The sequence below is a fragment of the Triticum dicoccoides genome, chromosome 2B, assembly GCF_002162155.2.
Source record: "Triticum dicoccoides isolate Atlit2015 ecotype Zavitan chromosome 2B, WEW_v2.0, whole genome shotgun sequence".
NCBI classification, from domain to species: Eukaryota; Viridiplantae; Streptophyta; class Magnoliopsida; order Poales; family Poaceae; genus Triticum; species Triticum dicoccoides.
Genome location: NC_041383.1, coordinates 292,489,027 through 292,505,209, shown reverse-complemented (window position 1 = coordinate 292,505,209; position 16,183 = coordinate 292,489,027). Strand labels below are relative to the sequence as shown.

Here is a 16,183-nt window from a genome sequence, read left to right as displayed (position 1 = left end):
TTATCAGTTTTGAAAAAAAAAATGATGGAATGTCAAAAAAATAAAAGAAAATAAGTTTCCCATGTGATATGTGGTCTAGCTGTTGGTTAAATTTACAAATATGAATTTCGACTTTATTTGCAAAATCTCTCTGGAATTTGTAAAATGGGCATAACTTTTGTAGACGAACTCGGATTAAAAAGTTTTTTATATGAAAAATCATCTACTCAAAAAGTTATGCCCATTAAACATTTTCAAAATCCTCAAAAACCTAACAGAAAAAAGTTACGGGGCTTTCAAGATCTAGAGGCAAAAAAAATTCAAACTTACTAGTAGCGCACCATTTGCTAGGTGCGCCACTAGTAACAGAAAAAAAATTGGTTTCGAATTTTTTTTTTTGGAATTGTTTTTCAAAAAATGATACATAATATGACCGGGAAGTTTGAAATATTTTTCAAAATTTCATCATAGTCATGAACATGGACAAAGTCCTAGACATCAACAAAGTATAATAGGGTTGATATGATAGATATATCAACAAGTGCATGTTAAGTGAGGTGGTGCTGGGGTTGGATAGAACTGCGAAGTTAAGCATGCTTGGGCTGGAGTAGTGTGAGGATGGGTGACCTTCTGGGAAGTTTGACCACTTAGTGCGATTTGACTTGAGATTAAGCATATTGACCCGAGATTAAGCCATAGTGACCCGAGATTAAGAAAAAAACGAAAAAAAATTGAAAAAAAAATTCTGAAAAAAAATTGTTACTAATGGCGCACTTCTATGTGGTACGCCATTAGTATCTGGTATACTAATGGCGCACCATGGGCTACACAAATGGCGCACTACCTGGTGCGCCATTAGTATACCAGATACTAATGGCGCACCAGTGGTGCGCCATTAGTATTTAATACTAGTGGCGTGGTGCTAGTGGCGCACTAGTAGTGCGCCATTAGTAGGCAAAACTGGTGCGCCACTAGTAGGCCTTTTCCTAGTAGTGTAATGTTTGTTTGAACATTTTGCTATCTTATTTGCATTTTTCCGAGTTCATATGAATTTGTTATGAATTTTCAAAGTATTGGTCAAACGGTCAAAGGGCATTCGGGTGACATCGGGGGAAAATCTAAGGGCAAAACTGAGCAGAGTCGAAAAGTAAGGGCAAAACCCATGGCTAGGTTCCAACTGGGGGCAAAAATGCAATTATCCCATAAAAGAATCCAAAAGAAGGACTTCAAAGTTGGTGAATATGTTCTTTTGTATAACTCTCTTTTGGATTCTTTGCAAGAAAACTTCTCTCCAAATGGGAAGGACCTTATATTATCGAAGAGGTTTATCGCTCTGGAGCCATCAAGATCAATAATGTCGAGGGCAGTAATCTGAAGATAGTTAATGGGCAAGGAATTTAGCACTATATCTCAGGTACGCCTATTAATGTTGAAAGCAATATTATTCAAAACATGGCACTAGGGGAAACAATAATAGAAACCTTCCAGATTACTCCAGAACCCTGAAAAAGAGAAGGTACGTGATACGATAAGTAAACGGACTCCAAAATATCCGCAAAAATATTTTCTATCAATTTTGGAATATAACAAAAATTAGGAAAATAAGAAACAACCAGGAAGGCAACCAAGGAGGGCACGATACACCAGGGCACGCCTGCCTTGCCTGGCGCACCCAGGTGGGTTTTACCCACCTCGAGAACCTTCCCGACTCTGTTTTCCTTCCATTTTGCTTGTTTCCCTAGATAAAAAATCTTTATATACCCCCCCCGGACGTACTGACCACCGTATCACAAAGAAATCTTCATTTCTTGTTTCTTATTGTTTTGCGATAGATCTAGATCGCCATGGACACACCGATCTCCTCTAAGGATGAGTTTGTCGAGAGGGTAATCAACCCCTACTTGTCGGAGGTGATGAAGCACCCTCAAACCATCGGGATGCATGAGGGGGTGTTCCACATCCGGGATGTTCAAGGGCCCAAGGGGAAGGGAACCGTGGAGGCGAGGCTCGAAGCCATGGAGCAGGAGGTCTTCAAGTGCAATGGAATGGTGGAGCGCGGACTCAGTGCCAATCACCTCATGATTACGGATTTCACCTGTGATCACAAGGTGGATGGCTGGTCCATGAAGGACATCGTCTTCACCCTCAACGAGAAAATCAACTTTCTGCAAAGCCAAATCTACGATCTCTAAAATCAAGTCTTTGAATATGAGGCAAGATTTAAAGGTATGAGTTTGGCTGCCAATTGCAGGACTCGCGAGACTCGTGCTTCCTCTTATGATGGTGACCCACTTCCATGGAAGCCAGAGGATAAACTTGCCACTACCTCATCACCACCACCAGCACCACTAAAGGAGACTTAAGTACACGAGTATGGGCACTCCCCTTGGCTTGTGCCAAGCTTGGGGGAGGTGCCCCGGTATCATATCACCATCACTTCCATTACCTTTACCTATCTTAGTTCGATATTTAGTTATCTTTTGAATTAGTTGAATAAAAGTTTAGCATGGTTTATTTTTGAGTTTTAGTTCTGATCCATCTATCTATGTAATCGAGTGAGAGTTATATAATAAAGTTTAGTTTGATTTTTTGCTTCTTTATTTTTATGTTTCAATCAAAATAAAAGAAAATAATGAAAAAGATCATATGCTAATCTTATGTTAAGTAACGACATCACATAAGGAAAATTATAAGTGGTAAAATTATTGGAGATTGACAAACATAGCGTTGGTCAATGATGCAATTCATGAATGAAAGAATTAATAAGGGAAGAGAAGATTCACATGCAAATACACTATCTTTGACATCTTTTATGATTGTGAGGCCCCATCAAATATTATATGCCAAAATTGTTGACGTTGGACAAGAAAGACAACATAATTATTTATGTTTGTTCATATTCACATAGAAGTTATATTGTCATAGATCCATGAAGATGTGGTGGTTGCTCAATATATTTGCTAGCCAAAATCCGCACTCAGTAGAGATACTACTTGTGCATCCAAAAACCTTAAACCTAAAATCTTGTTTTGAGAGTCCACCATACCTACCTAGGGAAGATCCTTCAAGTAAGTTGTCATCGGTACAAAAAGGCAATAAAAATTGCTTCTAAATGTGTTGGATCATTTAGTGTAAGAGAAAATTGAGCGTTGTACAAACTTGTGATGGCAAAGTAATAAAAGTGACGAAGTACATAATGAAGGTTGCTATCATAAGGGGTAATATAACGTGACGTTCTGTTGCACTAAGAGATTGAGCATACAAACAAAAAAGCGCATGACACCTCTACTTCCCTCTGCGAATGGCCTATTTTTAATTTTATGTATTTACTTTCATGCAAGAGTCAAAGTATTCCTCCCTCTTCCTTTTTATTTGCACTTTTTGCAAGCATCATTCGGTGAGGAAAGATCTAGGCACATATATCCAGTTGGATGTGGGTGAGCGTGAGTTATTATTGTTGACATCATCCTTGAGGTGAATACGTTCGAGGCAAAACTTTAAGCCTGTATCTTTCTATGTGTCCGGTTGAAACTTTTTGCTTATACGGTGACTGTTAGCAATCATAGAAGATTAAATAATGGTTGAGTATGTGGACTTGCCAAAAGGCTCCGATACGAGACCCTTCCTAAAAATATGATGAATTGTAATTGCAAAGTTTACTAAGAAGTGAGAACATGGTTTGTTGGTTTCCAATAGAGTTTATGCTTTTACTTCGATGTTGTGATGAATTCTTACTTGTTCATGAGAAGTTATATGACAAAGTTTTATGATAAAGTTTGTTGTTGTTATAATAATAAGCACAATGCTACTATGTCTGTATTTTCTTTTCATCGACACCTCTCTCTCTAAGCATGTGTGCATGTTTTTCGATATCAGTTTTTCGCTTGAGTACAAGCAAGGTCTAAGCTTGGCGGAGTTGATACATCCATTTTGCATCATGTTTTCCTAATGTTATTTATATTGTTTTATGCATAATAATGCTTTACGGAGTAATTCTAATGCCATTTCTCTCATAATATGCAAGGTTTACACAAAGAGCGAGAATACAACAGTTGGAATTCTGGACCTGAAAAGGCTACGTCAGGGCACCTATTCTGCACATCTCCAAAAGAGCTGAAATTTTACGGAGAATTATTTTGGAATATATGGAAAATACCGGAGCAAATAACTACGGGAGGGGGCCACCTGGTGAGCACAAGACACAAGGGCGCCAGGCCCCTAGGCGCGGCCTGGTGGGTTGTCCTCAGCCCAGCCCACCTCTAGTGCCCATCTTCTGGTATTTAGGTCATTTTGACCTAGAACAAGTAAGGGGAGGACTTCCGATACAGAGCACAATTGTCTCGAGGCGGAACTTGGGCAGGAGCACTTTTATCGTCCGGTGGAGCGATTCCGCCGGGGAAATGATACGTCTCCGACGTATCTATAATTTATGAAGTACAAGTGGACCTGTTGCGCCAAATGGCATAGAGGCACGCTAAAGCCATGTCTGCAATGAAAAAAAATACATGATTTGATCCCTCTAATAGAAAACATGATGAATTGTTGTGTACAATAAGATGAATATACACATTTTAACTTGATAGTACAGAATCATCTAAAACTAAATATATGTCTGAACACACACAAACACACACACACACACACACACACACACACACACACAACACACACCCGCTGAGTTGGTTGTACAGAATCCTAAGAGACCCGCTGAATCCATATGCAAACTGTCAAAGCCTATTGTCTTGCTCCCTCCATTATGCTCCAAATGACCAGAGATAAAAGCGTTCAGAGTTTTCCTTTTTCTTTTGCTCACCCTGCATTCTTGACATAGCATCCTACCACCAGACGTGAAGATCAAGCTCAAGATAAGCAGGAGTGACCTCGTTTTGGAATCATTCTAAAACTAAAAAGTACTTAAAGGCCATCAATCAAAAAGAAGACAAAATTCTTAAGTACTGACCGACGCATCTCTATGTAAATCTGGACGAGAGACAAAAATCAAAGACGTCACAACATAAAACAGGATAGAGAAATTCATCCAAATCACAGACATGCTGGTTGTGCGTATGCGTCAAATGTATAAAAAAAATAAGACCGAGAGGCCAACTCGCTGCTATTTCAATGCACACAAAGCCGTATCTTGTATAAATATAAAAAATAGCCACAATTTCTGACTAAGATGGATCATATTCTAATAAATTATTCGATGGAAGCTTTGATTGCAAAACAAACAAAAATCTTATATCTTGCTATTGTTTGAGGTTTCATAATTAAAGAAGAAAAACAGTCTTTAACCAACATACAACACCATTTATCAAGGAATGAAAAATAAAGGGAGTTCCTCTTGTCATGCTCGTTCTGGCTCATCTTGGGAGATGAGCGAACACCTTGACTGTATGAACCGTGGACACACACGGCAGCTAGCCTGGTTGTACCCCTCCGACCTGACAACATGCCTCGAGTACTGACTCAGGGTGCCCCTGGTGGTCTGGTTCCGGACATGGCTCAGGAAGAAGATGCCCAGCTGGTAGCATGGGGTGTCAGGGATCTTCAAACACAAAGGACCGGTTGGCCCAGCCATGCTAGGTCTTGAACACCTGCAACACCAAAGGTGACTAATCCTCTCCGTTACTAAAAAATGTGTTGAGGACAGCAGAAAAGAAATGTCCAGCATATCTGCCACTACTTTTTCCTGGAGATGCCACCACCTATTGTGAAGTTTAATATCAATGGACCAATACTCATTTCAAACTGCAAAAATAGAATGCCGACAGAGGCCAATGATATTCAACTATCTAACAAAGTCACGAGTTAAAAAGATGAAGGCTAGAATATGGAAACATCTGCACGGTTTGAGTATAGTTCAAACAAAACCTACATATATATACATAGGTAGCCATATGGAGCGTAAACCAAGACAGAGGCACACAAGGCAGAATATTGAACAGTGACAAAGGAACATCAAAGCAACACTAAAGTGTGTTCTAAAAAAAGCAACACTAAAGAGAGAAAATAGCAAAGAGGAAGGAAGCATTTCTTTGTCCAAATAACTTCATATTTGGTGCTAAAGTTACCAATTCATCTTACAAGAAGAAATCCATCATCAGCGAGGAAAACATGTACAGAACTGGAAAGCTAATTCTAAAACCAAACTTAAAATGCGAGCTAATTATTTATGTGCACTGAATCCATATAAAAACCAATGATCATTCTCTCTCTGAAAAGAAGTAACTTCATGAGGGGTGGTATTTTTCATACCTGAATGGAATCCTTGCACACACACGAGAGCAAAGCTGATATAAAAATTACTTTCTGTAGTGAGGGGGTAGCAGTAGAACAACATAGATATAATGTAAAGACAAAACCGGGGAGACCACATAGCCATGTGAGAGATGACATAGGAATTGAGAAAATATAATAGGACCAAAATCTAGCACATTCTTTCGAAGATACCCTAAAGTTCTTTAGAAATTTGTCTTCATATTTTTCACTAAGAAAACGCTAATTAAATCAAATCGTGAGCTGCACTACTGATCATTAAATAAGCGGTTGTGCAACACTCTCCATCAGCCAACCACCGGGACATCCAAAATTAGGATTTAAATGAGATCCTGCGTTGAAAGGTGAGAACCTGCCATTGCAATTGACATGTTCAGGCACAATTTAATTTAGTTATTCTTGTCGGTGTCTTCAAAGCATTATCAATGTATAAGATGGAAGGTATTAAGTTAGCAAACTGACATGCTAACATAAATATTTCTACTGGCAATCAGACAAATCACGCAAGTAAGCAATATAAAAGAGTATCATAGACGATAAATCATGCATGTAAGAAATATGAAGTGCAGGTTTCTGTACACTTAGCACTTCTCATTTTCTACATAGAAAGGTCCAATCAGATGTCCCAACAATAGTATATGTTTCGAAGGCCAAAAATGCTTATTTTCATTATTGTACTGTCTAAAGCATTCTTCATGGAGATAATCATGATATGTGATCATGCAGAAAATATTTTGCCTTTTGAAAAAATTGGTTTTAGTTGAAAATATATACATTCTAACTCGGTCAAGTAGTACTAAAACATGCTCTCGTACAATGGTCAATCATAAAAGGTCGCTTAATAAATCATTTAAAATTCCACCAAACTTCTTGATGATTATCTCAGGGTGCTCAATATACTACTCCTTCAAGGCATGCAACCAAATAGATAAACGTGTTACAGAGAAGCATCATCAGTGGGATATAGTACTACACTGACACACAATTCATAGTTTTTTAGTATTGCTGGATTGGTACAGTATCCCAGTGTTAATGTATATACGGCGGAAGTTTAGGAATGAGTTCACTTCTTTAAAAAAATAGGAAAAGTGTGGCCTATAAAATGCAAGAAAGTAAACTGATGGGCAGGGAACCATTATTTAAATTCCCATGGTGAATTTCCTAGAAAAGTCTGCAGTAGGAACGCACATGACAGAACACAAAAGCCATGTATATAAAATATACAGATAACATGTATGAGAGGAAGTTGTCATCCATACACTTAACTTCGGTATATAAATCATGTCCAGTTCCTCAATAGGCCAAAAGAGGTATGAGAGGAAGTTGTCATCCATATGCTTAACTTCGCTATATAAATCATGTCTAGTTCCTCAATAGGCCAAAAGATGTCACCAGATCATAAAGAACTTCTTGAGAGCACATACCATGCCCTCCAACAGCAGATCCTTGCAAACTTAACTGCTCCAACATGAATATCTGCATATCTTTGAGTAGTTACCTTCCTTCAGGATCAACGCTTTGAGATCCATCGACTGCTTGTCTTGCCAACTGCTTCCGGTAATTACCCTCTTGCTAGTAAAAAGATCAAGCCAGACAACCAATGTGCTAAGCTTCACAGAGAAACATGATCCAAATACATTGCCATAGAGAAGAAAAAAAATAGTCAAAAATAATAATCAAAAGAAAATATAGCTTAAAGAGAAAGCACAAACCTTGATAAGCAAAACAACAAACGATAAACAAGCGGCAATTTAGCAGACCAGGCAACAACATCACCTGTAAAATAGAAGAACGCAATCGAGTAAGGATGCTCCATTTTTATGTACTATGTACATATCCATGATTTACAGATGCTGAAGCTAGACCGTGAAGGCTACTTTCTTAATTTACACTTGTAGTATCACATACCAAAATGGATGCAGTTTTTACATGGAGTAATTAGACTGTTAAAAAGAAAATGTAAATCTAAAGATGCTAGAACATATGAATGTTGTTTAACCTGTGGAATATTGATCCAAGAGCATACCGTTGGCTCTGCGCCTCTGCCTGCTCTTAAGTAAGGTTTGTGTTTCAATTCCAAAGGCTTCGGTTTCAGTGTACGATCATTTTGCATCATCAGCAAAATTATATCAAATTTGCACTTTGTCAGCAGTCTTTAAGAGGCAACTGTTACATGGATGAACTTTGCATAATTCAAACAAGCTACTGTTTCTACTTGTCAATACAACGATTTTAAAGTAACTGAAGGTTGGAGGAGAGCAAGTTGAAGAAATTTTAATCCTACGGATGAAACTGAATAGTCGAGAGACCTACCAAGCCATCCCGAGTAAAGAATTTTGTTGCACACATTCATATCATCTCTATCCTAAGTAGTCTACAAAAGTGTGGGCTCACATGCAGTTAGAAGAAAACGATTATAAGTATTTTCAAACCAGAAAGCCGATGTAATATCTTGTAACAAAAATATATCAAAACCATGCCCGATTTAACCTTCATGATATTTTTGTGAAACCATCAAATACACAACAACAAATAAGTACTCCATCGTTCCAAAATTATTGGCGTGGTTTTAGCTCAAGTAGGAATCACTGAGACACAATTGGTGGATCAAATTTTTAAATGGTGAACCAACCACCAATCATATTTGTATTTTCCCAATTTCATGCTCTGTAGCATACATATATGTTCATAAACTGAATAAGGTTAATTACAGGGTCAGTCATCTAAGGGTATCCATATTAGCTTAAATATATTTGGAGTGTTATGCTAAAGACCTAACATCACTAAGTAAAGGTTAATTACAGAAGTAGGAAACAACAGTAAGAACAATGGGGGCTGGGATCCAGTCATATAGTTCATCAATCTTGATAAAAACAATCCCTCGCAAGAACAAGACCATATAAATAAAGTGGCGACCAAACTGGGCTGGACTCAAAGAAAATTTAGGAAGCTCAGCAACAACAATGCCCCAAGTATGATCTTACCGATATCACATAAGGGTGCTAGAAAATCCAACCGATGGTGGGTTTTTTTGCAGGTAAACAACAGCAGCAGGCCAGAAGCTGCTGTGAGGAAATTCAGTACCAGTCAGATACAATACCCAAAAGTTTCTACCATTTCTTAATGCACACTGAAAAACAGACATCAGAAGTATTAATGCACAATAGAGGATAACCAGAATAGCAGGGCAAAGCCATACGACTTAGCCATCATGTCGAAGACAGGCCAACCAATAAGGACCAGGAAAAGTATGACCCCGGAAGCAATTGAACCCTGCACATTAAGGTGATCTTGTTAGCTCATAACTGAACTGGAACTGAACAATTTGGATACACCACTAATTCTAGGCCTGCATTGTTACATGTACATGACCTTGCGATTCTTGGGATTTGTGAAGAACTGTATTAGATGGATCCATATCCATAATTAGCATTGTATGAACAAGATGGGTCCATATCCAGCGCAGCAAGATGGATCCATATCCATTGGCGTTGTATGAAACGCAGTTTTCTTCATTAAATCTAGACTGAGAATTGTACAAATTTGCTTCCCTTTACAATAGAGAGATATATCAGGGGAAGAGAGATAGCACGGGAAGGAGCGGGGAAGTACCCACGCTTGCAGGGGAGGTTGGCCTCGCCAGCGTCCAGCCGTGGGGATGACGAGGACCACGTGGACCACGGCTACCTCGACCAAAAGAATGGCGCCGGTGACAGATCGGATGGCCTGGGGCTGCCATTGTCAACACCTAGCTTGTCATCCTCGTTGGGCGGGGAAGCATCGAGCCGCGGCGCTGCTCATGTAGGCACGGCCCGGGGCGACTAGATTCAGGGCATGAAGCTCTTGCCCATCCCCTTCCCCATCGTTCCTCTACCTCCCTTCCTAGCGCTGGATCGAATCTAGCACCCCAGCCATCACCATTTGCCCGTAGGCCACCACCGCTGCCGGAGACGCTCACCGCCGCGCCGCACGCCTCGGATCCGGGGATCCTCTACTCCTCCACCTTCTAGCGAGAAGACCCTGGCAGCTTGTTGCGTCCTCCGCGTCGGCTTCCTGCCCAGAGGCTCGCCAATGGGCGTCTCCTGGCCCACGGTGGCGGCCGTCCCCTGACCACTTGCGCGGCGGCTTCCTCGCGGTGGTGTGGTTGTCGGATAGAGAGGAGCGAGGCGGAACAGTGGCGGCGGCGGCTGACGAGGAAGGACGGAGGAGGTGGAGGGAGTGCGGCGCTGCGGGGCGTGGGAGGCTAGGGTTTGTGTGGTGGGCCGTGGGGGTTGGGGACCTGCACCACTTAGAAGAGACGCGGTGCGGCACGCGCGGGGCTGTCTAGTGAATCCCTCTCGCACACGAGCGCGGCTGACCTAGCCAATACGAAGGCGAGACGAGCCCACCCGTCATTGGGCACGAAAAACAACCACAGGGTGAAAACAAAATTTACCAAAAGGGAAGATCTGACGGTTCAGGCGCAAAACAAGGACGATCTAATGGCCAGGAAGGCAGAAAATCGAGGGATCACCGAGGAGCCAAGTTGGCTAGCAACCTTATATGTTAGAATTTATGTTGTTATATTATCATTTTTGGATATTTTACAATCATTTTATTGCAACTTTATATCATTTTTTGGGACTAACCTATTGACATAGTGCCCAGTGCCTGTTGTTGTTGTTGCTTGTTTTTTACTTTGCAGGAAATCAATATCAGATGGAGTCCAAATGCAGCAAAACTTTTTAGAGGAATTTTTTTTGACTAGAAGACACACCTTGGGCCAAAGAAGTACCAGAGGGGTGCCCTGAGGGGGCCACAGCCCACCTGGGCGCGCCTGGGGGCCCAGGCGCGCCCTGGTGGGTTGTGCCCACCTCGGTGGCCTCCCACACCGCCTCTTCTCCCTAGAAATTCCGAAATATTCCAAAAACCCTAGGGGAGTCGATAAATCGGAAGTTCCACCGCCGCAAGACTCTGTATCCACGAAAACCAATCTGGACCCTCTTCCGGGACCATGCCATAGGGGGAGATCATCACCAGAGGACATCTTCATCATCCCTATGGTCTCCATGCTGAGGAGGGACAGTACACTCTCGAGGCTGAGGGTTTGTACCAGTAGCTATGTGTTTAATCTCTCTCTCTCTCTCTTTCTCGTGTTCTTGAGATGGCACGATCTTGATGTATCGCGGGCTTTGCTAATATAGTTGGATCATGTGGTGTTTCTCCCTCTCTATCTTGTTGTGATGAATTGAGTTTTCCCTTTGATATTTCATTTCATCGATTGAATACTTTTATGGATTTGAGAGCACTTGATATATGTCTTGCATATGAATACCCGTGGTGAAAATGGGGTATTATATTGATTCACTTGGTATATGTTTTGGCACTCAACTCACGGATTCCTGAGGTGGTATTGGGGCAATCTATGCATAGGGGTTGATGTACGTTCTTGTCTTTCTTTCTCCGGTAGGAATCTTGGGGCATTCTTAGAGGTTCTTTGTGTTGGATTGAGTATTACAAATCTGAATTTGCTTTGGTGTTATTTTAGGACGAACTCTTGGATAGATCGATCGAAAAGAATAGCTTTGAGGTGGTTTCGTACCCCACAAACAATTTCTTCTTATGTTCTCCACTAGATAAGAACTCCGGAGTGATTCTTCATCGCACGTTGAGGGATGGTCATATTATCCAATTAAATTAGCATTGTTGAGAGATTGCACTAGCGAAAGTACAGACCCTAGGCCTTGTTTTCAAGCATTGCAATACCGTTTGTGCTCACTTTTATTGTTCGCTACCTTGCTATTTTTGTTTATTCAGATTATAGAAATATATTTATACCATCCATACTACACTTTTATCACCATTTCTTCGCCGAACTAGTGCACCTATACAATTCTCCATTGTATTGGGTGTGTTGGGGACACAATAGATTTCTTGTATTTGGTTGCAGGGTTGTTCGAGAGAGACCATCTTCATCCTATGCCTCCCACGGATTGATAAATCTTAGGTCATCTACGTGAGGGAAAATTGGTACTATCCTGCAAAACTCTGCGCTTGGAGGCCCAACACGAGTCTACAAGAATAAAGTTGCGTAGTAGACATCAATATCTTTTCTGGCGCTGTTGCCGGGGAGGTGAGTGCTTGAAGGTATATCTTTAGATCTTTCAATTGAACCTTTTAGTTTCTTCTTTTATCACTAGTTTGGTTTATAGAAAGAAAATTACAAAAAATGGAATTGAGGTGGTCTCATATTGTTCATCCTTGTAATGTCTTTCTCGAAAATGATGGGTTGGAAAATTGTGCTCAATTGATAGAAGAAGAATTTAATAAAATGTTTGACATAAATGAGGAGCATGATTGCAATGTTGCTAGTATTAATTCTTTGAATATCCATGATGCTAGTGATATGCAAAGCCATAAGCTTGGGGATGCTATGTTTGATGAAGATATATTTTTTGTCCCCCAAGTTTTCATGAGAAAATTTACTATGATGATTGCATGCCTCCTATTTATGATGATTATAATGATGAAAGTGGATTTGGATAGGTCATGACTTTATTTCATGATGAATCTACTATGTTGGAATAGGTTTCAATTGATTATGAGAACAAAGTTGCTATCTATGATGATTATTGTGATGACATGTATGCTATAAAGAATAACGATAACCATGAAACTTGTCATCCTGATTTTTTATTTTCAATTGGATTATGCCAATCAAATATCTCATGATAGTTATTTTGTTGAGTTTTCTCCCACTACTATGAATGAGAATAAATTTGCTTATGTGGAGAGTAATAAAATTTCTATGATTGTGAATCATGAAAAGATTGCTTTATGTGATAGCTATATTGTTGAATTCATTCATGATGCTACTGAATTTATTATGAGGGAAGAAAATATGCTTGTAGGAATTTCAATAATATCAAGTTTCGTCTCTATGTGTTGAAAGTTTTGAAGTATTGCTTGTTTTGCCTTCCTATGGTAGTTTATTCTTGTTCCCATAAATTGTTTCCTAACAAAGTCCCTATGCATACGAAGTGGGTTAGGATTAAATGTGTTTGCCATGTGATTCAAGATGCTCTCTTTGTGTTTCAATTATTTACTTTTATGCGAGCATCATTGAAATCATCATGCCTAGCTAAAAAGGCATCAAAGAAAAGCACTTGTTGGGAGACAACCAAACACTTTTACCTATTGTTTTTGTGTGTTCACATGATTATTCTACGGTAGTAATCGTGTTTTATAGCTTTTGTTTCAAAAAAGTGTCAGGTACAACCATTGGGATGGTGTGGATGATAGTTGACTTGATTCTGTGCAAAAACAGAAACTTTTGTGCTCAGTCAAGGAATTTTCAAAATTCACTGGAACGTGCTTCTGATCTGAAGTTTTTAAAGGTGATAGATATACAAACTCCCTATGCTTTCCTAGTTTTTCAGAATTTTTGTAGTAACAGAAGTATGGTAGTTATCCAGATCATTACAAAATGTTCTGTTTTTGACAGATTCTGTTTTCAATGCATAATTTGCTTGTTTTCTAGTTTCTATGGCTTATATTGATCAATATAAATTGTAGAAATGATATGCTATAGTAGGCACTATGTGGAAACAATTATGTATCTTGTCTTTGACAGTACCAAATGGATGATTTGTCTTTATCATACTAACCTATCTCACGAAGTTCCGTTAAGTTTTGTGTGATTGAAGTTGTCAACTTTTGGGTGAGATATCGATATGAGGAGAATAAGGAGTGACAAGACCCTAAGCTTGGGGATGCCCAAGGCACGCCCAAGGTAATATTCAAGGAATATCCAAGCAACTAAGCATGGGGATGCCCCGGAAGGCATCCCCTCTTTCGTGTCCAACATTATCGGTAACTTCACTTGGAGCTATATTTTCATTCGTCACATGATATGTATTTTGCTTGGAGCGTCATCTTATTTTATTAGTATTTATTTTCAATAATGTTTTGCCCCTTTTGTTTCAATAAAAGTGTCAAGTATAGCCTTTGCCATGCTTATTTTGCAAGTCTATATGTGGTTTTTTCAAAACAGAAAGTTTTCTGTTCTTGCGTGAATTCACTAGAAAATTCAGAATGTCATAAAATGTTCAAACTTTTTGAAAACAAGCTATGCCAAGTTTTCTACAGTGTGGTAATTTTTAGAATTTTTGGAGTCAAAAAAGTATGGATGTTCTTGCATTCTTTACAAAGTGTCATGTTTAGACAGATTGTTGTTATGTTTGCCTTGTTTGCATATGTTTGCTTGTTTAATGATTTTGTTTGAGTATAGGACTATTAAATATGCAGAGGAATTTAGTACGCAATGTTAAATAATAATTTTAGTGAGTTCTACAGTAGAGGATGATAAGGTGTTTCACTGATTTATACTAACGTATCTCACGAGTTCTTGTTGAGTTTTGTGTGGATGAAGTTTTTAAGATTTAGGGAAACCGTGATATAAAAAAGAATTAAGGAGACGCAAAATATCAAGCTTGGGGATGGCCAAGGCATCCCAAGATACTATTTCAATAAGTCTCAAGCATCTAAGCATGGGGATGCCCCAGTAGGCATCCCACCTTTCTTCTTCAACAATTATCGGTTAGTATCGGTTGAGCCTAAGTTTTTGCTTGTTCACATGAGTTGTGATATTCTTGGAATATCATTTTGTTTTGTTTTGATTGCCGTTTTCATAAAGTACTTACATCTAAAAGTTTTTAAATAAGAGAGAGTCCTCAGTTAGCTACCCCTTTACTTAACTTCTCCCTTGATCTTCACTTATATCTTTTTGGAGTAGTTTGTCTTTTACTCTTGTGCTTCACTTATATCCTATGAGTAAATTGTTGAATGAATTGAATATCATGAAGTTGAAATTATATGTTCATATCATGCCTAGTAGTAGCTTCACATCGGGTTTAGAAAGTGGAATTTTTTGAAGCTTGACAATCACAATATTGGTCATACAAGCAATTCATGAATGATTTGTATAAGGAAGAGAACTTTTGCATACAAATATATTATCTTGGAAATCTATGATTGTGAATACCCATTAATTATTTTCAAACTTGATAAAATTAGTTATAGTTGGACAAGGAAGACAACGTAATGAGTTATGGTTGTGTATATTTGCATAGAAGTTATATTGTAATGGATCCTCTAACATGTGGTGTTTGCTTAGGATCTTTTGCTAGCAAAAAATCCGTACTAAGTAGAGATACTACTTGTGTATCCAAAAACCCTTAAACCCAGTTTCTTGCCATGAGAGTCCACCATACCTACCTATAGATTGAGTAAGATCCTTCAAGTTAGTTTTCATCGGTGCAACAAGGCAATAAAAATTGCTTCTAAATATGTTTGATCTTTTATTGTAAGGGAAATTGAGTGTTGTATGAACTTTTGATGGCAAAGTAATAAAAGTGACGGACTGCGTAATAAAGGTTGCTAGCTTAAGGAGCAATATAACGTGATGTTCCTTTGCATTAAGAGCCTCGACATCCAAAAATAAAAAGCGCATGAGAACCTCTTCTTCCCTCTGCAAAGGGCCTATCTTTTACTTTTCAGTATTTACTTTTATGCAAAGAGTCAATAGTATGAATTCTCATTTCAACCTCAACTATTTTCTAGTTGGCAAGCATTATGTGGTCGGGAAAGATCTAGGCACATATGACCAGCCAAATATATTTGATCATGAATTATTATTGTTGATAATTATCTCTATGATAAATGAGTTGGGAGGCAAAATATTAAGAACTATATTTCTCTGTGTTCAGTGGATGCCATTTGTTCTAAGAATATGCTTTGAGTACTAGCAATGTTAGAAGACTATATGATGATTGAGTATGTGGAGCTCTTACTTAGACTTTGTTGAATAAGTTGAATTGCAATTGCTTGGTGACTAAGAATATAGGTTGTTGAGTTTCAAGAGAATTAATTGTTTGAACTTAACATG

General features: G+C 39.0%; 1 long non-coding RNA gene across 2 annotated transcripts; it reads right to left on the bottom strand.

The window, feature by feature from the left end:
- Positions 1-5,148: 5,148 nt before the first annotated feature.
- On the bottom strand, positions 5,149-10,562 carry LOC119363557. 2 transcript variants are annotated; one of them, XR_005174050.1, is made up of 2 exons: positions 9,631-10,562; positions 5,149-9,531 (listed from the first exon to the last, which is right to left on the bottom strand). It is a non-coding gene; the product is annotated as an uncharacterized LOC119363557 (long non-coding RNA). The 2 variants fall into 2 exon arrangements; XR_005174051.1 differs by having other exon boundaries at positions 9,871-10,562.
- Between the last annotated feature and the right edge of the window lie 5,621 nt (positions 10,563-16,183).